This window comes from Felis catus, chromosome A1 (assembly GCF_018350175.1).
Source record: "Felis catus isolate Fca126 chromosome A1, F.catus_Fca126_mat1.0, whole genome shotgun sequence".
NCBI classification, from domain to species: Eukaryota; Metazoa; Chordata; class Mammalia; order Carnivora; family Felidae; genus Felis; species Felis catus.
The window spans coordinates 92,530,494-92,557,690 of NC_058368.1; positions in this window are offsets into that span (position 1 = coordinate 92,530,494).

The window sequence follows — 27,197 nt, forward strand, 5'->3', positions numbered from 1 at the left end:
GGGTGTAAATGACCTGCCTCTCTAGATTTTTTCTCTTTCCCTTCTTTGTTCTCCTAATACACACTATAGTCCATAGAACTCTGGGAGGGGAGAAATCGGTTATGCTTGCTCCTCTCCCCCGCAGCTGCTGGCATTGGAATAAAGATGCCCCCGGCTGTTTCTGATTCAAGTCCAACGCAAAGCTTTGTTTCTTCCGAATCCTCACGTTAGGCACACGGCAGGTGTTCAAGTCATACCTGTTGATTAACTGACTTGTTATTGATAGACTGTCTTTAATAAGGAACCTGGAGACCAGTAGGCATTTTCCTTTGGTGTTTTACATGAGACTATGCCCGGCCCTGCATATGGGATAATCATCCCTGCTGGACACAGACTCTGAAGCATGTGGTGAGGATACAATTTCTTGCCCCCAGAAGTGTCCTGGGTAAGTTTCCAAGGTTCTAATTAAACTCTCTTTTTCTGGGTTTAAATTAAAGCGAATGAAATGCAGGCAGTGAAAAAACACTGAAGCATTATTACCTTACTGGCCTCAAAAACAACAACAACAACAACAACAACCTGAAATTGTAGCCAATAATCTTATGAAAAAGAATGTCATTGAAACAGAGGATGCTGCTGCTTCTGCTCTCCAGGTTCTTGTTTGTTTCCTTTACTGGTGACAATTTGGTGTGGCCTGGAGTTGCCTTTGACAGCAGGATCCTTCAGGGCAGCAGGGTATTGTGTGACTTGTTTTGTCCAAGAGCTATTCTATCCCCAGGAAGACTGACAGCAAATAGGGTTCTATCTGAATAACAAGTAGGGGGCGGGTGACAGGCTGATATTGTTCAGAATTTCTACAGTAACCAGTCAATCGGCTGTACCTTGGGGTCTGCTCCACCTACAGTAAAACATTTAGGAAAACTGCAGAAGCCCTGATCCTTGTCCAAATGGAGCAGAAAAGCTTGATTCCAGAAGTGGCAGGCAGTTAAAAAAAATTCTCCCCAAAGCTGTGCCTTTCTGAATGAAGTGCAAATGCAACAGTGGCTGGTGTCCATTACCGAAATGGCGATGTGAAGAAATCAATTTCTGTTTAGAAGACCTTTTCCTTTTAGATTTTCAAAGTCCAACCTGGGAAATAAAGAAGTACTTCTTTGTCTTCGAGAGCTAGATGTGGCAGTGTGTTAGGTTGTAAACCCAGGGAGAGATACTTCGTTGAATTGAGTGGCAATAAAGGGGACTTATTTGAAGTTAATGAGATGTAAATGACTTGAAATCACATGTATGTGAAATCTGTGTGTATACGTGATTTCCTATATACGTGATATACACATGATAGCATATACATGTGAAATATATATCTGGTTGCGATGGAGAAGCAGGGCACTGGGTGAGGACAGTGTGCCGCTGGATGGGGGCAAAGGACAGCTGCTGATGAATGTCACCTGTTTGACACCATGGATTAGGAATACTAGCCATCAGAAGGGCAGTGACCCTGTGTCTTTTCGCCATTTCCTGATGTTCTTTGTGAATGCCCTATGCAGCAAGAAGCTTCTGAGAGTCAGACTCTTGACAGGCAGAGGAATGAGTGGAGGAGCCCCAGGGAATGTTTGGCATGGGAAAGAAAGGGGAAATCATTGGTCATATCCTGTATCCAGGAAAACTTCTCCTAAGGCAAGGTGATGAATTTCTTTCTTTCTTTCTTTCTTTCTTTCTTTCTTTCTTTCTTTCTTTCTTCCCTTCCCCCTTCCCCTTCCTCTTTCTTTCTTCTCTTCTCTTCTCTTCTCTTCTCTTCTCTTCTCTCTCGCTCTCTTTTTTTGGGGTGGGTAGAAAGCATTCATGTAAACAATACAGGGGAAAGAAAGCAAAAAGTAGAAATCTTTGTAAAAAGTTTCATCACCCAGATAAAAGCACTATTTGCTTTTTGTACAGCAGGAGATATGAAAGCCTGTTTATTTGCTGGGATTGAGCCAGTAGAGAGGGAAACCTTGATGATGTGACAGAGAGGGGGCAATCTCTAGTGCTTTGTCCTTGAGCAGGCGAGAAAAGATGGGATCTAGTTTACAGCTGAATGAATTTGCCATCACTCAGGGTGTGTGGACAGTTCCAGCTACAGAGAAGGAGGGTGTGTTAGGGTAATAACTATTAGGTACAGTAAAATAATGGTTCATGTAGTTCTCCTTCATATCACAGAGCAGAGCAGGTCTGGCTTCTCTTCTAGGCTGTCCCCCTCTAAATGGTGCTTCCAGAAATGGAGCTCCTGCCATGGTGTGGCTCTGCCCTACAGGGATCCTTTATTCCCAACCCTGCAAGGGAGATAGAGTCAAGAATCTCAATGGAGATTTTAGGGGCCAGGTATGGAAATGGCTTGTGTTCCTTTGGCTGCTATTCATGCCCTACCCCAATGGCAAGGAAGGCTGGAAAATGTAGTCTTCTGTGTTTTCAGGAACAAAAGAGAGAATTAATGAGCTTCCAGCCAGGCTCTGTCATAGGAAGGAAGGCAGGGCATCATCCAGATGCCAGTGAATTTTGTTGTTGTTGTTGTTAGTTAATATGATTGTGGGAATGAGTGGAAGTTCTTTCCACTTCTTAGTGCAATGGGAAGTAAGGGGGTAGGGAGGCAGAAGCGTTGAAGGTTGGAGGAAAGAGAGAATGGTGTAAAATGCTAAAGGAAATGAGTGTAATACCTCTGAGGGAATGGTCAGTGGGTGAGCACAGGGGTTCGGCTTGTGGCTGATGTTGGTTGGCAGGGTTAGTAGTAGGGAGATGGGGCAGAGAGAGGAAGAGAGGGAGAGAGTGCAGAGCACTGACCCCCCAATCCCGTCCCCGCAGTGCAGGCCTCAAACTCAGGGACCTTAAGATCATGACCTGAGCTGAAGTTGGATGCTTAATCAACTAAGTCACCCAGGGACCTCTGTGTCTCTCACTTTTCTGACAGCTTTGGCCTTTGGATAGTACCAGTTGCTGCTTCATTTCTGCCTCCTAAACATCACACACGTTCCTTTTTGGTCAAACTCTAACCAGCAGCCCTGGAGACAATGGAATTCTGGGAAGTATAGTTCCTCGCCTCAGTCAAGGTGACAAAAGCCCACTCCAAAGCCTACTTTATTTTTCACCAGAGTGTGTACCTATCACTTTCTGAAATGTTGTATATGTACTTTCTTTGTTTTGTTTTGTTTTCTTGTTATTATAAAATTTAACTCTGTGAAGATCCTGGTTTGCTTTGTCTCCTGTTATTATCCTCAGCACCTAGAGCAATGTCTGGCATAGAGAATATTTGTTGAGTGAATGCATGGGTGTTTTGGGCATCCTTCCAGATGTCTTTCTATGTATGTATACACATACATGAAAAGATATAGGAATTAAATTTTACAAAGATGGGCTCACACTCTACATTTACAGTTCTATAGTCTTTTTTTTTTCTTATCACAAAATCAGACCTATTTCAGTAACAATAACTATCTGTCACTATCACATTTTAAAAATTGTTATAAGAACTCCTTCATGTCTATCACAACCTAACTAATGAATTCCATTGAGTATAATTAATTGACCCCTGATTGGTAGACATTGTGTTAGCCTGGCTCTAGGTTGATAAAACAGTCTTGATGAAAAACACAGAAGGGTCTTGATTGGATTCTTTGAAATTTAATAAATACGATATGACTTTTTAAAAAATTTATTTATTTATTTTGAAAGAGAGTGAGAGCATGTGTTCTTGAGTGGGGGAGGGCCAGAGAGAGAGGGAGAGAGAAAATCCCAAGCAGGCTCCATGCTGTCAGCACGGAGCCTGACACGGGGCTCAAATTCATGAACCATGAGATCATGATCTGAACTGAAATCAACAGTTGGATGATTAACCGACTGAGCCACCCAGGCGCCTTTGACTTTTTCCATATAATCTCGGAATCATGAATCTGTACCACTATAGCTTGGACTTTCCCCCAGCCATACAGTGCTCTTTAAGGGGCTATCTATGGGCTAGGGGTTAGGGTGGTAGGATGTGGGATATATTCACCAGAAGGTCCTTATCAAACGGTAGAGTAGGTGGAGAAGATAGGACAGCTTGTGTTGACTTAGCAATATGGTCTAAGGCCCATGAAACTCAAACCTTAGCATGGTCAATTTCACAAGGTGTCAGATGCCGATGTACCTTATTCTTACAAATTTTCACCATTGCTCTGCTAACAAGATGTGAGAGGCATGGACCAGTAAAAGATGAAGCTTATGGCTTAAGTGGTTTGGAGTAACCACATGAAACCCAGTCTTACACAGTCCCCACTGGGGCTGAAGGCTGGAGGCTTCAATTGGGGAAGTGATTGTATAAGAATGCTCAAGGAGGAAATAGGCAAAAGCCTCTGAATCCAGGCCCAGGAAAGTGCAGAGTCTCTCTGTCATGTAGAAAAATATCCTGAGCATCCTTGAAAATCAAAAACCATGAGCATCCTTGAAAATCAAGAATGCAAAACCTTTGCAATATATCCAAACCACATCGTCCTCACCACAGACCAATTAAATCAAGTCTCGGCCTTTGCGAAATCTGACACAGTGAGCATGAAATTTGCCACAGGTGGACACGTTTCTCCAATTTCCATCTGTGCTTTGAGTCAGGGGGTCAGGGGGTCTGTGACTGCGTGAGGTGGGGGAGAGCAGTCTGGTGGTGGCGGCTTCAGGAGCAACCTGGCCAGAGAGTCTAGTTATCAGCGACCAGTCGGGACCTGCTGTCATTTACAGCTGGCAAAGCGCGAGCTTGGTCTGCCGAATAGTGCAGAACAGAACCCCACAGCACGGCATGCCCCTGGGCTTGTGATGTGGCCACCGTTCACGTCAGTTTTGATGGTTTGGTCTCAGCCTGCATGCACTAATTAGCTCTCCTTTCTGCTGTCATACAGATGGCAGCTGCGGCTTCCGTTGGCAAATATTTCTAGCTAATAATACACTATGTGTATAGTGCTTACCCCCTAGATGGAAGCCCCCAAGAGATCTCAGGAAGACGGTCTCGTTATGAATTTATAGAAATATGAGTATTTGTATGTTTCTCATGCAATTGTCCTAAGATTACAGTTTGTTTTGTTTTCCCTGAGAAAACTATGTTATAGTAAATATATATATAGGATCATCCATTTTTATAAAAACTAAGGTGGCCAAAGCTTAAAAGGTTACTAAATCTTGGTATGTTCTTAGAGAAAGGAATGGGATAAAGCATAATGTTGTTAACATTAGTATCTGGAGGTAGGAGTGGGAACGGGGCTGAGATGGGAGAGGGATAATGAGTAACAATTTTTGGATTGCGTTAATCACAAAGAGCACATTACTTTTGGAAAAGGGATTTCAGAAAAATCTCAAAATATATAATCAGAGGGATTTTTCAATCCCTTTTTGTTCAATGCACACTGAAATGGAAGGAGGGCTTCTTATTTATTTATTTAATGAAAAAAAATTTTAATGCTTATTTATTTTTGAGAGAGAGAGAGAGACAGACAGACAGAGCATGAGCAAGGGAGGGGCAGAGAGAGAGGGAGACACAGAATCTGAAGCAGGCTCCAGGCTCTGAGCTGTCAGCACAGGGCCCACGAGGGCCTCAAACCCATGAACCATGAGATCATGACCTGAGCCAAAGTAGGATACTTAACTGACTGAGCCACCCAGGTGCCCCTGAAGGAGGGCTTCTTATAGAAAAAGATGTTAGGGGCACCTGGATGGCTCAGTTGATTAGGCATCCGACTCTAGATTTTAGCTCAGGTCATGATCTCATGGGTCATGAGTTCAAGCCCCACATCAGGCTCCGTGCTGGCAGTGCAGAGCCTGCTTGGGATTCTCTCTCTCTTTCTCTCTGCCCCTTCCAGCTCTCTCTTGCTCTCTCAAAGTAAATAAACTTAAAGAAGTCTAATCTTACAAAAAAAAAAAAAAAAGAAGGAAAAAGATGTTGGCATCTTGCTATTGATATCATTACCAGATCTGCAGTATTTGTTCGTTCGTTCATTCATTCATTCATTCAGTCAGTGAATGTTAACTGAGCCATTTCCATGTCGCAAGTATTGTTCCAGGTGCTGGTATAGCAGCTAGTGGGCAGGGTCTCTGTCTTCTCTTGTGGTCAGTCAGATGTTACACAAATGAAATATATGTCTGGTACTGTGGAATAGCAATGGGGAAAGCTAAAGCAGGGTATAGGGATAGGGAAGGGGGATGGTGGTCAGGGAAGACCTCACCAAGGTCTGCAGAGATTTAAATCAAGCAAGGGAGTGACCCCTGGAAAGATGGGGGTGGGTAGGAAATAAAGATCCAGACAAAGGGAGCAATATGTTCAAAGAATAGCAGGAAGGCATGGGTGCCTGGGTGGCTCAGTGGGTTAAGTGTCTGGCTTCGGCTCAGGTTGTGATCTTGCAGTTCGTGGTTTCGAGCCCCAAATCGGGCTCTGTGCTGACAGCTCGGATCCTGGAGCCTGCTTTGGATCCTGGGTCTCCCTCTCTCTCTGCTCCTCCCCTGCTCACACTCTGTCTGTCTCTCTCAAAAATAAAATAAAAAACATAAAAATAGATAGATAGATAGATAGATACATAGATAGATAAAAGGATCAGTCTGCCTATTGTGTGAATAGGGGGACCAAAATAGAAGTCAAGGGTCATATAGGAGACTGTTTCATTAGACCAGACAAAAGGATCTGGGAGACTGTTGATCTCTTTAACTTGCCGGCCAGTTCTTCATTGTTTTGGGACCTATTCTTTGTTGCTCTTGACCATGAGAAGAGCAAACCTCAAGAGTAGCCCCTATGAGATCATAGGTGTGGACAGATTGAAAGTATCACCACCGAAATGGATTGCCTGAGAGTCTGAGCCACTTGATCAAGTAATGTATTCTTGCATTTGGACCCACTCAAACCTGGTCTCCAGTGTGTCACTTTGGAATGCTCCCGTCCTTATGATCTGGTCTATGAGACCACGCAGAGTTGTCAGTGGGCACTCAATTCGTGTAGTCAGTGGTATCCAGCGATCAGACCCACAGTTCCTACTGGGGACTCTTAGCTCTGCGGGAGCTCTTTGTCCACAGGTACATAGTTTTCTGCCGTCAGGGCATGCCCCTGTTCTAGAATCCCAGGGATTCGTACTGTCTCCTGCTGGGGCTTGCCGTACGCTATGCAGCAAATTCATTGGCCAGAGACCTCCTATACAGTCGCACCTGCTGGCACACACAGCCCAAAAGAATAGAACACCTGACCGCAGCTTAGATATGCTGTGGAGCTTCGTTTTGAACGGGACCCTACCGGAAACTGTAGCTTTTTGCTATCTGATTAATAAGTGGGGCTCATTTTTCAAAGTCCAGCATAAATGGCTTCCAAAGCCCAAAGAGCCCTAGGACGTGCTATGCCTTTTGCTTAGCGGTATAAGGTACAATAATCTGTCTTTTACTTTTGCTGGACCACTGAATCCCTGAAAACATCACTGATGTGGCAGTTCCCTGATGTCAGGTTTGCTGCCAGTCCTCTGCATGCGTCTGTCTCACTAGAGCATCTTGGGCACCTGTCATTGTCTGCTCGTCAAGTTCAGTTGGGGTGATGTTGTCAGTATAGTGAAACAGCATGATGTCCCGTAGCTTGTCAGGGTGGTGAATTCTTTAGACTATACTTCGGAGGAGCGTGGGAGTGTGAATATAGCCTAAGGTAAAAGAGGGATTAGGGAATACTTTCTTGGCAAAGTAAAGTTGGTCTTCGTACATTATTGGTGTGGACATCTTTGCAGAGGACATTATTATTATTCTGCCTTCCACAATCCTGATCCAACTGCTTCCTGTCAAGAGTATTCTATAGGTGAGGACTCTCCTCCTCCCAGCAAATGTTGGTTAGTCTATCTACCAGAAAGATGGTCATCAGCATGATGACAAGCAGATTAATCTCGCTCAGTTGTCTTCTTCCCTTTCAGTAACTGGGATAGAAATAGAAGATTTCTTCTATTCCTTCCTTCCCAGATTGATCAGCTTTATACCACGGGAACAAGAATCTGGGGAACTCAGTTGTCAACATCTTTCTGTTATATTTATCAGTCCTATTCTCTGTGAATCTCTTGACCTATCCATCAACTCTGTCCACCCATCCACCCATCCAGCCACGCATCCATCCATCCATCCATCCATCTACTCATACTTCCACCCTTTAATTTGTACATCTGCATAAATTCATTCTGATGACTTATTTAAAATCATGGGCAGAAACTTTAGCTCAAATGTTAAGCATAAACAATCCATAAAACTAAGTAAAAGTTATTTTCTAGGAGAGGTAGGTGAGAAGACAGAGAAGTTGAAAAGGGACAAGGGGGAGGTGAAGAACTCCATCCTGGGAGAGACTGGGAAAGTCAGGTCTAGTAGATTCCTGGCCATTGTTTTATGAGTCAAAATGCGCCCCTTGAAGGGGACAAAAGCAAGCCATCTAAGCAGAGCTGCTCCCCTGGGCATTCTGTCAGAAGCATCCCCCTCCTTTCCTGTGTGGCCATGAGAGTAGAGAACTCTCATTCTTTCCATGTAAGAACTTCCCAAACTGGGCTCGGTGTTCTCCCCTTCCCTCTACCCCCACCTCTCCTTTATTATTGTTGTCATTTACTAGGGAAATACAGATGTAGGGGAGGATGAATATCTCAACCTTAGTAAAAGCCTTTCCTCTGGGGGTGCCTGGGTGGCTCAGTCAGTTAAGTGTCTGATTCTTGGTTTCAGCTCAGGTCAAGACCTCACAGCTTGTGAGTTCGAGCCCTGCAGGACTCTGTGCTGACAGTGCGGAGTCTGCTTGGGATTCTCTCTCTTCCACTCTTTCTCTCTGCCCATCTCTCTCTCTCTCTCTCTCAAGTAAATAAATAAACTTAAAAATAAAAATATTTTCCTCTGGGTTTTGTTTCTGATTTTTTGCCAGTTTTCTTTGGGACAGTTTTTTATGAAAAGAGAAATAAGAACTTCAACAAGGGACTTTATTTATTTCTTTAATGTTTTATTTATTTTTGAGAGAGAAAGAGAGAGAGAGAGAGAGAGAGATAGAGAACACATGGGGGAGGGGCAGAGAGAGAGGGAGACACAGAATCTGAAGCAATTTCCAGGCTCAGATGAGGGGCTCAAACTCAGGAACTGTGAGATGGTGACTTGAGTCAAAGTCGGACCCTTAACCGACTGAGCCACCCAGGTGCCCCAAGGGACTTTGTTTTTAATTGAAGTACAGTTGATACACATTATTGTATTAGTGTCAAGTGTACAACATAGTGATTCAACAATTCCATGCATTATGAAACACCATGATGCGCATAATGATCACCATCTGTCAACATACAAAGTTTTTACAATATTATTGACTATATTCCCCGTGCTGTACTTCTCATCCTTGTAACTGATTAATTTTATACCTGGAAATTTGTACCTCCTAATCCTTCAATATGGAACTTGGCAATTAAGACTTCACTTACTGGTCCCAGGCTCCCTTAAAAATTAACTTAAATGATGGGATATTTCAAACATGTTGAAAAGTCAAAGGAAAGAATATACATAGCATATACCCATCACTAAGATTAAATGCATGTCAGACTGTTGATATATGTACTCAATGTTTCTCATTGTCTTTCATTTTTTAATTTGTAGGGAATAAAACATTACAATTGGGTTAAACCTAACCCCCACATCCTGTCTTCCTCCTACCCCAGAAGTGCATTTTTATCTTTTGCAAGTATGGTTTTTTATGCTTTTAGCACACATTTATGTATTTATGAATACCATCCTGTTGCCACTTGCTTGCTGCATCCCACATTATGTGTTTGGTGTCTGTTCATGTTGATTCATGCAGCTCTCCTTTTAATTTTAATAGCTACATAAAATTTCATTGTACAAATGAACTAGGCTATCTGTTGTCTGGTTCATTGACAGTTAAATTTTTCTAGTTTTTCTATTGTAAACAGCAGTGTAATGAGCATAAAGAGCCGGTTTCTTTGTGAATATTTGTGAGCATTTTTCCAGGATAGATGATAGGAGTAGATTTCTGTTCATTGTAGATCATAATGTATGTATACATGTGTCTCCCTATCTATGTATCTATCTACCCTTCCTTCCTTCCTTCCTTCCTTCCTTCCTTCCTTCCATCCTTCCATCCATCCATCCATCTCTCCTTCCTTCCTTCCTTCCTTCCTTCCTTCCTTCCTTCCATCTATCCTTCTATCCAGCCATCCAACCATCCATCCATCCATCCATCCATCTCTCCTTCCTTCCTTCTATCTATCTATCTATCTATCTATCATCTATCTATCTATCTATCATCATCTGCATATATCTTCAACTTGGTCAATTTGTCTTCAAAGGGGTTCAACCAATTTACACCACTCACAAGATAAAGGAGTTGCTGTTACAGATCTCTTAAGTAGTTTGTGCCAAACTAGATACAGTGGTGAAGTAGGCCAGATTTGTCTACCAGCTGCAACTCTTTGGGAGAATTCTCCTTTTTTTGGCATCTCCACTTCTGAGGTGCCCAAAACACTCTGGGCTTGACTTTAGAAGTTGTACATATTGAAAACGTCTTACTTTCTCATATATCAGTCACTGGGTTTATTAGACATTTTAATGTTTTGCCACTTTGATGGATGTAAGTTGTATTTCATTTTGCTACTTTCATTCATTTTAATAGCTGTACAGAATTTTCAATGAATAGAATTTCTCTAATTATTAGTGAGGTTAATCATTCTTTTATGTATTCAATGGCCGTTTGGATGTCCTCTTTTGTGATTTCCCAGTTCTTATTAATTATACATATTTTCCTCAGATTGTTTGCCTTTTTTCATAAGTTTTCATTTGGCATATGTATTATTAATATCTTCTCACAGTCTGTGACTTGCCTTTTTACGTTGTGCTGCCTTTTGTAATAAAGTTGTTCATTTTAAGGTAGTTATATATATAATTTTCCTTATAAATTTGGCTTTTTGTGTTCTGTGTAGGAAATTAACTTATGAAGTCATAACGATATACCCCAAATTTTAGAGGTTTGCTTCTTGTAGTTAAGACAGTAACTTACATGCATGAGTTGGAGATCTACTTTTGTGTTTAATTATATGAATTACCAAAACTTTTGCCGCCACTTATTGAATAGTGTATTTTTTCACTGTTTGATTTGTAGTATCTACTTTGTCATATGCCAGCTTCCATATGTGTATGAGCTCCCTGAGCCAGTATTACATTGCCTAAATTATAGTCTCATAGTAAGTTGATACTTATAGAAAGAGTCCTCATGTATTCTTTTGGCTGATGCTAGGGTGGCTCAGTTGGTTGAGTGTCCGACTCTTGATTTCAGTTCAGGTCATGATCCCAGGGTCATGGGATCAAGCCCTGCATCGGGCTCTGTGCTCAGCATGGAGCCTGCTTCAGATTCTCTCAATACCTCCCTCTGCCCCCCTTCCCTCCTCCCGTACTCTCTTTCTCTAAAAAACCAAAAAAAACCAAAAACAAACAAAAAAAAAAAAACCAACCCACACAACAATTTTGGCTGTTGTTGGCCTACTGAGTGAGTTTGGGGATCAGCTTGTCAAGTTCTATAAAAGTTTGCTGGGACTCTAACTACAGAGAACAAACTGACGGTTGCCAGAGGGAAGAGGGGGATGGGCAAAGGGGGTGTGGCGGGGAGGGAGATACAAGCTTCCGGTTATGGAGTGAACAAGTCCTGAGGATAAAAGGTACAGCATAGGGAATATAGTCGATGGTTCTGTAATGGTGTTGTGATGATGGCAGATGATAGCCACACTTGTAGTGAACACAGCACAAGTATGGACTTGTCAAATCACTGTGTTGTACACCTGGAACTAATGTAACACTGTGTGTCAGCTGTACCTTAATTTTTTTTTTAATTTTTTTAACGTTTTTATTTATTTTTGAGACAGAGAGAGACAGAGCATGAACGGGGGAGGGACAGAGAGAGAGGGAGACACAGAATCAGAAGCAGGCTCCAGGCTCTGAGCTATCAGCCCAGAGCCCGACGCGGGGCTCGAACTCATGGACGGTGAGATCGTGACCTGAGCTGAAGTCGGATGCTCAACCGACTGAGCCACCCAGGCACCCCAGCTGTACCTTAATTAAAAAAAAAAAACTCTTGAGAGTTTGATTGAAATTATACAGAATATATTAATGGATTTTCTAATGTTGGTGACCCTTAAATTCCTGGGATAACCCCTGTTTCCCCCTGTTGTATTATTACTTTTCAGTATTGCTGTGTGCAGTCTACTAATGGCTTCTATAGGACGCTTACTTCTGTATTCATAAGTGATATTTGCCTTTTCCTTCTTTTTAAAAAATTTTTATTTTCTGTTTTACTTTAGAGACAAAGAGAGAGAGTGTGCATGTGAGCAGGGTAGGGACAAGGGGAGAGAGAGAAACTTCAGGAGGCTCTATATTCATCATGGATCCCAATGCTGGGCTCAATCCCACACCCCTCACCTTTTCCTTTTTACCCTAATCTGATTTGGGGATTAAGGTAAGAAAAGTCTCATTAAGTGAGTTGCAGAGATTTCCCCCTTTCCCCCTCATCTAGAGCAGGGGTTGGTAAACTATGCCAACTGAATTCAGTCCATTGTTTATTTTATAAATAAAATTCAGTTGAAGGGTGCCTGACTCTCTCTGTCAGTAGAACATGTGACTCTAGATCTCAGGGTTGTGAATTTGAGCCCCAAGTAGAGTCTAATTAAAATTTTAAAAAGATTCAGTCGGAGCACAGTTTTGGCCGTTGGTCAACGTATTGTCTGCGGCTGCCCTAATGCTGTAGCTCAGAGTTACATCGGACACTCTATTGCCCGCAGGTGAAAACAGGGCAAACGCATCATAAGTGGGGGAAGGAAATCATAAAACTGAAAGCCCACATTGGTGAAAAAGAAAGAGAAAATAGAGAACACCAATAGAGCCAAAACCTAATTCTTGAAAAATGTGAATGAAGAAGATAAACTTCTTGCAAGATTATCCACAAAAATGAGGAGAAAATAAACATCATTAAGAATGAAAAGGGGCATAAAAATGAATGCTACAGTTCAGGGTTCAGGGATATAAAAATCACAGTAGAATATGAATAATGTTATTTCAATCAAATCGGAAACTTGGATGAAATAAATATTCAGAAAGTATAAATTGCTAGGAGAATTAGTTTTGACTCAAGAGTGAATAGGACAGCTAATAGATAGATAATCATTAAGGAAACTGTGGTTAAAAATCTGAACACACACACACACACACACACACACACAAAGTGTCCAGTAGGACCAGATGATTTTATAAGCACGACCTATCAAATTTCAGGAACAGTCTTACATAATGTGTTCTAGACAAATTGAGGATATCATTATGAAATTAATCTCTTTAAAAATGACTATTATTGGATTGCCTAGGTGGCTCAGTCAGTTAAGCGTCTGGCTTCGGCTCAGGTCATGATGTTGTGGCTCTTGGGTTCGATCCCCACGTCAGGCTCTGTGGTGACGGCACAGAGCTTGGAGCCTGCTTTGGATTCTGTATCTCCCTTTTTCTCTGCCCCTCCCCCGCTCACACTTGGTCTCTTTCTCTATCTCTCTGAAAAATAAACATTAAAAAATTTTTAAAAAATAAATTAAGAATTACTATTATTAATTTCTAAGCTCAAAGCTTCTTGGGCCAACTGACAGGGTCAAATTAACTCTGAGTCTGTCCAAGGTGTAGGCTCATGGTTACAACCTCTGAAGGAGACTTCTTTTCCTTATTCCACCAAACTCCAGTTTGAGGTAGACTCTCTTGTCACTCTGTGATAGTGGGTAGATGCTATCAAGCCCGTATTTTCCCTGAGGGTACAGGTCTTTGAAGACCTTGTTTTTACCACTTGGCTTTACTTAGGCTCAAGACCTTATCTCTTGTCTCTGAGGAAGGACCAAAGCCCTTGGTGGCTGAGACATTCACCTTTGCTCCTCAGTAGTCTAAGTATGGGCAAACTTCAAAACAGACATATACATTCCTCTAGAAGAAAAAAATCAAAATCAAAATCATGACCTGAGCTGAAATCAATGGGACACTTAACTTACTAAGCCACCCCGGTGCCCCTTCCTTTTTTTTTTTTTTTTTGGTTTATTTATTTATTTTGAGAGAGAGAATGTGTCCTGGTTAACATGGTTGTAGCCGAGTGCATATCTAAGTGGTTTTGGAAGCCAAAAGTGGCTTTCTTCGGGTCTAGAGGCACTGCCAGAGGAGTGGTCATATTTAAATACAGGGTTGGGAGCATTACAGATGAGGAGTAAAATTGACCATCAAATATATTAGGATGTTGAAGCTGAAAGAGTATTTTAGAAATAAGTAAGCAGCCATTAAGATAGGTCAGGTGGCTCTAAAAACAGGGCCATGAATACAGAGATGGTGGGAAGATATATTGGTTAGTTAATTGCAGGAGATGCAAATATAATAGAAAGTGTCTTGTTCTTTGCAAAATATGAAACACAGAAAGGTAATATTCTTCTTATGCATTTGGGAAAAAACCAACTAGTGTTATGTTATCACCAAAAAACCAAAAATGCTGCCAAGGTGCCAGACTTGGTCAAAGAATTAGGAGCACTGTGGAACCATCCTGCCCTAACCACTGCCTGCTATCCAATCAACACAGACACACACACACACACACACACACACACACACACGTAGAAAAGATTATTCTTATATGGAATGCACTGGAAACCTGGATAGACTCAATGACAGAATAAAGAAAGAGGGATGGGGTCGATTCTATTTAAACATGTAGGGGCACCTGAGTGGCTCAGCCTGTTATGCATTTGACTCTTGATTTCGGCTCAGGTCACGATCTCACTATTTGTGAGATCGAGCCCCCTGTCAGGCTCTGCGCTGATGGCACAGAACCTGCTTGGGCTTCTGTCTCTCTTCCTTTATCTCTGCCCCTCTCCTTCTCATGCTGTCTCTCTCTCTTTTTCTCAAAATAAATGGAATAAACATTAAAATTTTTTTTAACATGTAAAAATAATCAGCGTGTGTTCAAGAATTGCTCTGGGTATGACAGCTGTGTTACTGTCAGTATAAATACAATCAACATTGTGGATTTGCTTTGCTTTGCCCAGGCACCTCCTAACACTTGCAGGACCCAAGGCAGAAGTAGAAAATGGAGGCCTAATACCATATTATAACAAATTAGAATTTACAAATTAAGGCACCTGTGGAAAGAATAAAAACATGTTCTACCATTTTACCTCTGTGTGAAAGTAGGTTCAATGTTGCAATTTTGAGACTCCTAGGGGTTCCATACCAGAATGTGGCCTCATGAGGCCTTCCGACACTTTCTCCATGGTCCTTCCCATTCCTCCAGGTGACTCTCACCATCACATAGAAGATTTTTCCTCTTTCTGCCAACTTACAGTTCCTGGAACTAACAAAATGTAAGAAAATCTGTTTTAAACATTGTATTTCTTATTTTATTTGTTTAGCTTTCTCTTCTTTCTATGCTTATATCTTCTGGTCGATGCATACAAAAACAGATCTGTGACTCGGTTCATGTTGGATTCTCTTTCCTCCTAATTTCAACCTTCTGAGAAACAAAACAGGTAACTTTATTTTTGTTTCAATTTCAGAAGACAATCTGTGAGCCTAGGACAGAGATGTAAGACTAACCTTGAGATATTTGAGCTGTTTGCCTCTTACTGGCATCAGAAAGTGGGAACATGGAGAAAAAGCTGAATAGATGTTTATTCTTCTAATGCATTCACTAACAAGTTAATTAATCACATGCTAAGATTGTCTAAGGTCAAGGGTGTTTTTTGTGTGTGTTCCCTAACCCAACATTGCAACACACCTACCCATGTGCGCACACACGCGCGCGCGCACACACACACACACACGAACCGTATAAAAATGATTTATAATCTTTTTCTGAATGGTCAGACCACCTTGCAGAAGAATCAAGAATCTAGAGCTGGGAACAATTCACTGCACATGGTGGGGGGGGGGGTTAGTTTCTAGCATATTTCAGTCCCTGTGTGTATATGGTTTGCAATATGGGGAAGGGCACAGAATTTAATATGTAATTTATTCAAATCAACCAGTTAGAAAAAATTTTTTTGTTTGCCTCCTATGTGACTCGGTAGTTGTCCTGTTCTGTGAACTTTAGAAGATTTGTTTTTGCCCTCACGGGACTTGCAGTCTGGTTCATGCATGTCTGAGTCTCCTTTTTTCAGATGCATAATAGGCAATGAATAAATGAAATCAGTAAATAAATACATGAAAAATTCAGCTAATAAACCTAGTAAGTGGCTCAGATGAAATATTTACTATCAACATAGTACATCACTTGGTAAACTCATTAGTGAGGCACTCAATGTAAAGAGAATTAATGTAATTTCCAAATTTACACAGAGTGAGAATGGAAGAATAAGACAGGCTCATTTTTTCCTTTACTATTTATATAATGCTGGGAAAATGGGTTGGGAAAATTGTCACTGTTCTGTATCTCATTTCAAAGTTTTTTGGTTGCATTTGTTCATAATTTGTGCCTTTGTAGAATTTGATGAAATCTTGGAAACGCGAGTCTATTCTTGACATCACATCTGTTTACTAGCAAGTCTCTATGCTCTGCTGTCTCACCAAAGGGAATCCTGACTTTTATGGAGCACCTGTGTTTTACATACAGTATTTGAAAAAAAATTTTAATGTTTTATTTATTTTTGAGAGAGAGAGAGAGAGAGAGAGAGAGAAAGAGAGAGAGAGCATGAGCAGGGGAGGGGCAGAGAGAGACACACAGACAGAATCCAAAGCAAGCTCCAGGCTCTGAGCTGTCAGCACAGAGGCTGACAAGGGCTTGAACTCACTAACTATGAGATCATGACCTGAGCTGAAGTCAGATGCTCAAATGACTGAGCTACCCAGGAGCCCTCATACAGTATTTAATGTGTGTGTGCATGGGTGTGCAATCAGTATCCCTATTTATTAGAAGATGTGGAAACTTTTAATTGAGTGGTGCAAGTAAGTTGTGTTGGGCTGTAGAACTAAAAAATGATAGATTTAGTACTTAGAACTTGGTCTCACTGCTAAGTGCATGCCTATGCTTCAAATAATACCTCTCTAAAAGGCTGAGTTGAATGATGCTCTCAGTTAATGGTCTAATGGCACTCTTTTTAAGAGCAAATTTTTAAGTTTATTTATTTATTTTGAGAGACACAGAGACAGTGTAAATGGGGAAGGGGCAGAGAAGGAGGGAGAGAATCTCAAGCAGGCTCAGAGCCTGATGTGGGGCTTGAACCCACAAAACTGCAAGATCATGACCTGAGCCAGAACCAAGAGTCAGAAGCTTTAACTGACTGAGCCACCCAGGCACCCCTAATGACTGTTGATACTCACTTGAGTTCACTGTAGAATCCTCTATTGAGTCTTCATTGGGAAGGAGGAAAAACTGGGTATAAATTGAGTGTAATTTTTTTTTCCATATACTGTTCAAACTCCTGGAAACATTCTTTAAACCAAATAGTTTTCAGTAAAGCCCAACTTCTGGAGCCCTTCTGAAAGGTCCACACTAGAAAAGAACTAAACCTTGGAACAGGATTGCATCATACATTGTTAGTCGAACAGAAGGCCCTAAGTCCCTAGTGATAAATATAGTTAATCATATCGGTGAGAACACTGACTTTCTACCAGGACTCATACTTTGCATTTTATGTCATAACAATTAGAGCAACATTGTTTGAATATTTATTAGGTGAAGGATACTGTGTTTTGCATAAATTATCTTCCATTTAATTTTTTACAGTATCTCAGTGAGGTAGAAATATATTATTTCCATTTTACAAATGTGGGAATTGATCTTCAGGGAGGTTGAGTTGCCTAAAATCACATGGCTGGTTAGGAACGGAGCCCAGAGTTAGTTTTCTTTTCTTTTCTTTTTTTCAATTTATTTTAGAGAGAAAGAGAGAGAGCAGGAGTGGAGGAGAGGGGGAGATGGAGAGAGAGAATCTTAAGCAGGCTCTATGCTCAGCATGGAGCTCGATGTGGGACTCAATCCCACGACCCTGGGATCATGACCTGAGCCAAAAGCAAGAGTCGGAGGGTTAACTGACTGAGCCACTCAGGTGCCCCCCAATTTTTTACTTTCAAGTAATCTTTACACCTAACATGGGGCTCAAACTCACAACCCTGAGGTCTAGAGTCACAGGCTCCACTGGCTGAGCCAGTCAGGCGCCACACTATGGGGTCCATTTTTAGAAGCAACAAAGATAACAGAAAACATCCATGCTTGTTTGCTTTCTGAAGGAATACTCTCAGAATGGCCAGTTTCCTGTGAATAGTAGTTGACAGCCTTAATGTCTCCTACAGTAACCCTAAAGTGTGACTTCCATGGAAACTGAAGATGTTAATAGTTGACCATAGTCGCCATAACTACTGTTTTTTTTTTCCATTTGACTAACAAATAATGACTTAAATCTATCGAATTCCGTTCTTGATCCTCCGTAGGCAAAGTAAGAATTTTAAGTATGTTGATAAAGAGGGAATGGAGTTTTGAGTCTTTAGCTCACTGCCTTAAGTTCTGTGAGACGTGGGAAGGCAGCATTTTGTTTTAGGTAGAGTCATCTGTATGCCTGGAATTTGGGTTGACATAATTAAGCTCACACATATGTGCGTAAGTGTGTATATAAATATATCTCAATTCTCTCTGTATCTAGCTAGCTATCAATATGTTTTATATATAGATATTTTTGGGGAGTTCCCAAGGCTTATTGATTCTAAATTCCATAACATCTAAGTTAGTGCTATAAATTTCTTTGCTTCATCTTTATGTGAAAATTTTCCACTTCAGAAAGCTAGCATTTTACCTATTGCTCTGTACAAAAGCTGCTTTGCTAGTGATGTACAGGGCCTTTAGAAGATGGCCAGGCCGGTTCTTACAGTAGCATCAATGATGATTGATTGAGCTTTGACTCTTTCATCAAATGTTGTCCTAATTTCACAGTGAAAAAAAAATGGATTCTTAAATTTTTTTTTTTATTTTTTAAATTTTTTAAAATTTATTTTGTGGTTGAGGTCTTTGCTGACAGGCAGCAGCATCATCATGGTGCATCATGGTGTGGACTTACCATTTGTGTTATAAGTTCTCTCTATTGTGATGACTTCAGATGAAGTTTGAGGGTGGATTTCCTGTCCTTACCAGCCAAAACCCATTGTACCCTATAAATAGGAGTGTAGTCGCAGGGCAGATCTCTGATAGCATAGGCCTACCTGGAGCCTGTACAGTTGGGCTGTCATTCTTAAGAAAGGGAATACAGGGGCGCCTGGGTGGCTCAGTCGGTTGAGCGTCTGACTTCAGCTCAGGTCATAGTCTTTCAGTTCGTGAGTTCCGGCCCCACGTCGGGCTCTGTGCTAACAAACAGCTCAGAGCCTGGAGCTTCCTTCAGATTCGATGTCTCTCTCTCTCTCCCCCTCCTCTGCTCATGCTCTGCCTCTCTCTGTCTCTCAAAGATAAATAAGTGTTAAAAAAAAAAGGGAATACACAAATATCTTAGTTTTGTAATCTACAAAATCTTCTGCCAATGTTGGGGAGAAAGAGTTTCCTATGCCCTTCAAGGTCCTTCTGGCTGGAGTATGAATCAAATTGATGTGAGATTAACAGGAGAAAATCCAATTTAATAGCGTATATATATAAGTATGAGGAATCCACACCAACATGGAAATTTCAAACACACCCAACGGATTGCTAACATGGGCTAACAGAAGAAGAGGCATACAAATTTTTATTGGATGTTAATATTTTAATGTTTGTGTGTATGGAGGGCTTCATAGATAAGCACAGGGGTCCATCAGCAGGAAGGTGAGAGGAGATGTTTGGAAGACAAAGGCGCCCTGTTATGTAGATAAGTTTCTTCAGTAAAGGAGACTCTCTGTTACTAATTCTCTTCCTGGTACAGGCAGGCAGTTGAGGGGGACGTAAGTAGCTTTTCTGCATTCTGCTGCGCTTTGATTGCTTTTGACTCTAAATAATGTTCACGCCAAAGTAGCCTGTCTTGGGGCGGCCTGTTCTTGGCCTCTACACTTGGAACCTTCTTTCTCTGAAGGAACCGTGGACGTGAGGGCTTAGGTTTCATTCACAGTACATTTGCCTCTGGTTAGTGCTTGTCATACTACCTTCAAAATGCCTTTTCCTATTTCTCTTGCTCCCACTTAACTCCAAGCCCTTGGGGGCAGAGGCCATGTCTTTTTAATCTTTGTATATTTAAGATGTTCACAAAAATGCTTGTTAGACTGAACTGAACTGGAAAATGCATTAGGAACTGGCAGCCTTGATGTTCTCACACCTTGTCCTGCAGAAACTAGGTCAAAAGATCTTTAATAATGTGAAGGAATCCTTACTCATTAGCCTTACAGCATTTCTCCCTTTGACAAATCAGGGCATGATCTTTTGTTGCGAAGTGTCATGGGTAAAAATCTGACTGTGATTATTTTCCTTGCGGTGCTTAACGCTAATGTAGAAGTCACACTTGAAGGATGCTTGCAGAGTAATTGTTTTACATGTAAGGAATAACCGTTGGTTGACCTATATTGGTGAAATTATTAGGAGCAGAATGGAAAGGAAAGAAGGAAGTATTTTGCAAAGAGCTGGGGTTTGCTCCCCGTGTAGTTATCCTTAGTGAAAGCCTGAGAATTGAGTGGAACTCGGTTCTGGAGACTGAGGAACCAATTCAGGTCAAAGCAGGTGTGCAGGTATGCTGCGTGTGAAGGGGTTTCCCTCCCAACAGGTTTGAAGAATTGAGATCACTTTCCCAGACCTTTTGTATTTTGATCCATGGAAGGGTAACCTACGTCAGAAGTATTAAAGGTAAAAGGAATTTTTTTTTTTTACTTCAGAAAAATCAAAGTGGCTATGTGTCAAGATCAGAAGTGCCCTAACTCCACCAGATATCTATGTTTCTGCTTATTGATCGATCAACAAATTATTGAGGGAAGAATTTGTGAGGGAAACAAGTGTACCAGTCAAAATTGCCAGGCTGTTTAAAAGGATTCTGGGAATAGGACTTCTGGAATACATTCTGGTAAAACCATAGGAGTGTGATTTCCATATAAATAAGACCAATGTGGACGCCTATGAAAAGATTAAGTTAACTGTGAATTTATTAAGAGGGTTTGTGATATGCAGATAGCATAGGGAGGGGCAGAGAGAGGGAGAGAGAGAATCCCAAGCAGGCTCTGCACTGTTAGCACAGAGCCTGATGTGGGGCTCGAACTCATGAATGTGAGATCATGACCTGAGCTGAAATCAGAGTCTGACGCTCAACTGACTGAGCCACCCAGGCACCCCCAACATATTTCTTATGGAAGTATATTTCCAGGACTGCTTAAATATTGCTATTTTAAAAAGAAAAACAAAATGGAAAGGTTTTCTGTGGTCAGATAATTTTTGGCAATGTTGGGTAAAACTGTATTTGGCAGATTTCTTTACTGCAACGATTCTTAGTGCAAAAGTGCTTCTTAGAAAGGGATATTTCTTGGGGCGCCTGGGTGGCTCAGTCGATTGAGCGTCCGACTTCGGCTCAGGTCATGATCTCCTGGTCCATGAGTTTGAGCCCCGTGTCGGTCTCTGTGCTGACAGCTCAGGGCCTGGAGCCTGTTTTGGATTCTGTGTCTCCCTCTCTCTCTGACCTTCCCCCATTCATGCTCTGTCTCTCTCTGTCTCAAAAATAAATAAACGTTTAAAAAAATTAAAAGAAAAAGGGATATTTCTTGCTGAGTTGTCCAAGAAATCATATTTTGAGGGAGTCCATGGAACAGACTTTGGGGGATGATACTCTATTCTGACCCTACACACTCACACAAGTCCCAAAGTGATTTCCCTTGTTACACGGCTGGAAGAAGAACCGTGGCCAGAGTCCACATCTGCCCCCAGGCAGATCTCTACACCACAGAAAGTCAGTACTGAGATGGGTCTGCACAAACATACTTTAATAAAATTACACTTATCTTCCATTAGTTTCCCCTCCTATATTTACCTTCCCACCATTTACCACCCCTGGAAGCTCAAACCCCTTTTCCTTTTTCTTGTCACTTCACAAATTTATCGCCCTTTGTTAAAATGAGTATATGAGTCCTTGCATCCAAACAGCCTTTTGGGATCCTCATATCTCATCTATGAAGGCTTCATTACATATAAACATTAAAATGTGAACATCAAGTAAAATTTGTATCCCTTTTCTTCTGTCGACCCATCTTTTGTTAGTTTAATTAGCATGCCCCAGGCACTGAACATAAGAGGGGAGAAAAATTTTTTTGCCTTCCCTACACCCTCCAACTGTACTTACTACTGTAAAATTATCTCCATCACATCCACTCGGTGGAGACTCCACTGTAAAATTATCTCCACCACATCCACTCGGTGGAACACTCCTTTAGTGTTCTCGGTCCACTAAATCAAATCAAAGAAGTTAGGGACTGAAGATGAAAGAATACAGCCAAAGAAAGTGCGCCATATTAAAAGGGAATACTTTACATTATCTATGATTTCAAGTCTTTAAATCAAAATATGATAGGACATGTGATTCTACTTCTCAACAGATGTATTTTTTTTTTAATTTTTTTTTTAACGTTTATTTATTTTTGAAACAGAGAGAGACAGAGCATGAACAGGGGAGGGGCAGAGAGAGAGAGGAAGACACAGAATCTGAAACAGGCTCCAGGCTCTGAGCTGTCAGTCCAGAGCCCGCCGCAGGGCTTGAACTCACAGACCGTGAGATCATGACCTGAGCCGAAGTCAGATGCTTAACCGACCAAGCCACCCAGGCACCCCTCAACAGATGTATTAATCAGTGTGACCTTTTATTTGCACTCTCTCTCAAAATAAATAAATAAACTTACAGAGAAAAAAGAAATACTTTGGGTGTGCTTGGGTGGCTCAGTCGATCGAGCAGCCAACTTCGGCTCAGGTCTTGATCTCATGGTTTGTGGGTTTGAGCCCCCTGTCGGGCTCCATGCTGACAGCTTAGGGTCTGGAGCCTGCTTTGGATTTTGTGTCTCCCTCTCTCTCTGACCCTCTTCTGCTTGTGCTCTTTCTCTAAAACATAAATAAACGTTGGAAAAAAAAGAAAGAAAAACTTCGGAAAAACCTGAGCTTAAGGATCTCTCAAATACCTTGCTGGTCTTACCGATTAAAATCTTAAAATTTATTTTACTTTAGGAAATAACGTATTTGTGCATAGCTAATATGTTGAGTATTCTACAGAAGGGGTCAAATAAAAGTGCATTTTCTTGTCAAGAAGACTTAATAGCTATAAACACAGAAAAATAAATAGACCTGAAAATATACAACAAAGACATGGTAGTAGGGGCAGAAAAAGAAATTCAGCTAATAAGCAGTAATATGTGCACCATTGGCATGCAGTGGTTGCTTTGAGGGAAAGGTTTGTGGGAGTTTTGGTTGGGGGAGGCTTGTGAGATGTTAATGAAAATATTCAGAGCCACACGGGAAAATCTAATGAGCTAGGAAAAGGGGTAGGGTCTTCTATGAAGAAGATTTGTTGTGTATATGCTCTTTAATCTTGAATAACTCAAGTAAGCCATACGATGAGTGATCCTGTATTGATAATCAATGATGTTAACAGTAAGATGTATCTCATGAGGGATGTGCAGGAACATGGGGCGTTATGTTCCGGGGCGGGGGGGGGGGGAGGGGTTGCATAATCAGTTTAATTATATATATAATGTGCCTTTGATTATGTTTTTGAGTTTTAGTAGGCAATCGTCTTGAGCCCAGATCATTTGTGGGGGCCTTTTTCATTTTGCACCAGGGGCAAAAAAGCCTTTTTCACAAAACAGGAAAAAGTGCAGTTTAAGGTGCTAACATAGAATGAAAATATGAACAAAATTCTAAGCAAAAAAATTAACAATTAAAATGATCAGGGGCGCCTGGGTGGCTCATTTGGTTAAGCAAACGACTCTGATCTCAGCTCAGGTCTTGATCTTGGGGTCATGAGTTCAAGCCCCACGTTGGGCTACGAGCTGGGCATGAAGCCTATTTAAAAAAAATTTAAATGATCAGCTTGAATTTTATTATTCATCTTCATATGCGCAATGCCGGTTTTAAATACAAATATGGAAGCTTTCATTTTTCCCGACTCTTAAAGAGCCTTTAGCTTGTATGCAGAATCACTGAAGTTACACGATTTGTGTTTTGCAGCTCCGTCGTATATATAGATAGAAATAATTGCTTCTGACATTTGGATGGGGTCCTAACGGTTTATGGAGAACTTTCATGTACCGTTACTTTGTATACAAATTAAAGGATTGGCTGCTATGATCATTTTATGGGTGATCCGACAGGGGCTCAGAGAACATATCACATGCTAACTAGTCTCTCAAGAGAGAGACTCTTATTTAAGATTCTATTCTATTTATGCTACGTTTCGATCTCTTAAATTATATTGCTATTGTAAAAACGTTGAAGTCTATAAAACAGTAGTTTTCCTGTAGCCACTGCCCAATCAGATCCTTTTTGCTCCTGTGCTTGCAAAAGACTTTGGGCTTTTTTTCTGATAAGGAGTGGTATGGTGGGTAAGAAGGCTCCCACCCCTCCCTAGCTGCCACGCCTTGGACCAGTCCCTTGGGGATAAAGACAGCGCCTAACTGCCTGGGTTTTCAGGAAGGTTAAGTGATGGCGCTGTATGTCAAACACTTAGAGCCGTGCCTGGCTGTCACATGCAATCCATGCAGAAAAAGCTATTGTTAAGCCTGTTTTTCTGGGGGTGGGGGGGTGGGGGTGGGGTGGGAATCATTTTGTTGCTCATTAGCGCTTGTATTGCAGAAGGAAGATTAGGGAAAGGAAAGCAAATCCAGTATTTGTTAGTTTTTATCCTTTCCAGAACTCTGGTGAAAGATTTAATTTGGGGACTCCTTACAATAAAAGAATGAGACACTTTTTAGGTTTTATTTATTTTAAAAGGTTTATTTATTTATTTTTGAGAGAGGCAGATGATGAAGTTTTGGGGTGATAGTGGGGGAAGGGTCCGGAGCCAACAGCCAAGAAAGAATTCCTGAAGATGTCTTTGGTGCAAAAAGGTGATTTTATTAAAGCACAGGACAGGACCTGTGGGCAGAGAGAGCTGCACTGGGGGTCTGACGGGTAGCTCATTATGACCCTCAGGTTGGGAGGGGGTCAGGGATAGAGTAAGTCTCTAAGGAATTTTGGAAGCAAGGTTTTTCTGGGACCTGGAGGGGCTAGCTGTTGCTAGGGAAACACCATTTATTACAGTTTAATAAAACCTCAGTCATGACACCCTTCAGATGTATATCAAGGGGCCTAAGCTTGGAGTGTGATTGCCAGCATATATCCTGGGGCAGTTGGGATAAAGGAAGTAGATTTACAGGATCCTCAAGGTTGGGACAATGTTAAGCCAAGGTTCTCTTTTGCCCCCAGCAAAGTGTCCTCCTGGAGGCAGCTGAGCTCCTACAGGGAGGTCACTATCCTGGTGTCAAGGACTTGTCAGTGGGCTATAGGCAGTAAGGGAACTTTCTTTTCGTTTGCCTTAGTTTCCCACATCACCATGGCAAGCACTTAACCCTCTTTCCTTTGTTTTTGGGTAACTGGGAGTGACCGAGGAATATTACACAGATATCACCCGGCAGGGAGGGGTGATGCTAGCTTATACTTTGCCCTCGGCTTGCCCCATGCTCGCTCATCACAGAGACAGTGTGAGCGGGGAGGGGCAGAGAGAGAGGGAGAGAGAGAATCCCACTGTCAGCACAGAGCCCAATGGGGGGGGGGTGTGGAACCCAGGAAACTGTAGATCATGACCTGAGCCAAAACCAAGAGTGGGACGCTTAACCGACTGAGCCACCAAGGTGCTCCAAGACCCTTTTTAAATAGTTTTAAACTGCAGTTTCATCCATTTCGAGGTCCCCAGATGCACCCCCCCAATTGATCTGGTAACTAGTTTCTCTCTTGGGGGTAAAAGCATTATCCTCTTCTGGACAGTGAGTGTGAGAACCATAAAAAAATAGCACATTAGTGAAAAGTTCTCTTCCCTGGGAAAGAAACAGGCCTTTGGGTATCAGCTTTAGAGTAAATCCTAAGCTGCCCTCCAAAAATGGGGGATTTGGAGAGACCCAGCCAAAAAAAAAAAAAAAAAATCCTTTAACTTGGAATCATAAATTCTAAAATTCACCTTGGGGATGGGTTATTGCCCCAAAGCTCCTCTTTTATAATGCAGACACCCTGGGGAGCTGTGCCACTTTTAAGGGACTAATTTGCCATTCAAAGCTCCTCAGCTTGTCTTTTAAGCTGAAGGGTGGTCTGGAGTTGCCTGCAGAGAATGGGCTGGAGGGGTGGGGCAGGGCTGAAAAGAGGAAGTGGAGGGGAGAGGGAAGAGTTGATGCCAGCCCCAGGAATCAGTGAGTCAGGACACCTTGGTCTGCTCTGGTGCTGCAACCAATTCACTGAGCAGCCTTGGGAGGTCAAAGGTCAACTTTTGGAGGCCCCGCCCAAAATGGTCTGCTGTTCTCTGTGGTTCTCTGTCCTGTGTTTCATCTGTTAGCTCCTACCGCTCCGATTTTAGGTGGAGCTCAAGAGATAGACCTCAAGGGCAGGCGAACAGTATCAAACTTTCTGGAATATTCCAGAAAGGTTTACTTGCATGCCGGCTTTTACCCATTTGGGCCCTCAGCATTATTAATCACGGCTGTTTTCAATTCTTGGTCTGATAATTCCAACAACCCTGCCTCCTCTGGGTCTGACACCTGCCCTGTGTCTTAAAACTGTTTTTTTTTTTTTTTGGTTTTTTGGTTTTTGGGGTTTTTTTTGGCCTTTTCGTATGCCTTGTAATGTGTTTGTGATAGCCAGGCAGGACTGACCAGATCAAAGGAACTGCTGTTAAATGGGCTTTAGGAATGTGGTGGAGAGGTGTGGGGGCGGGGAGGGGTCTATAGTCCTCTGAGTAAGGCCTCAGTCTTTCCCTGTGCCTTTACCTCTGCACTAGAAATGTCACTAGTGTTTCTCAGGTTCCTTCTGCCCCATTTAGGCAGCACAGGATGGGTAAAGAGGGCTGGACTTATGTATCTCCCTTTCCTCAGGTCAGTTAGGCTCTGGTTAACCACTTTCTCCTGAGGACAGACCTTATTAAGAACAGAATGCCCAGGTGTATTTCAAAATGACTCCTTCTCTCTCCCTCTGGAAGCACGAGTGAGGATTTTTCTCCAATACTTACCATGAGAACCAGCTTCAGCTCCTAGGGGTAAATCTCACAAAAGTTTGG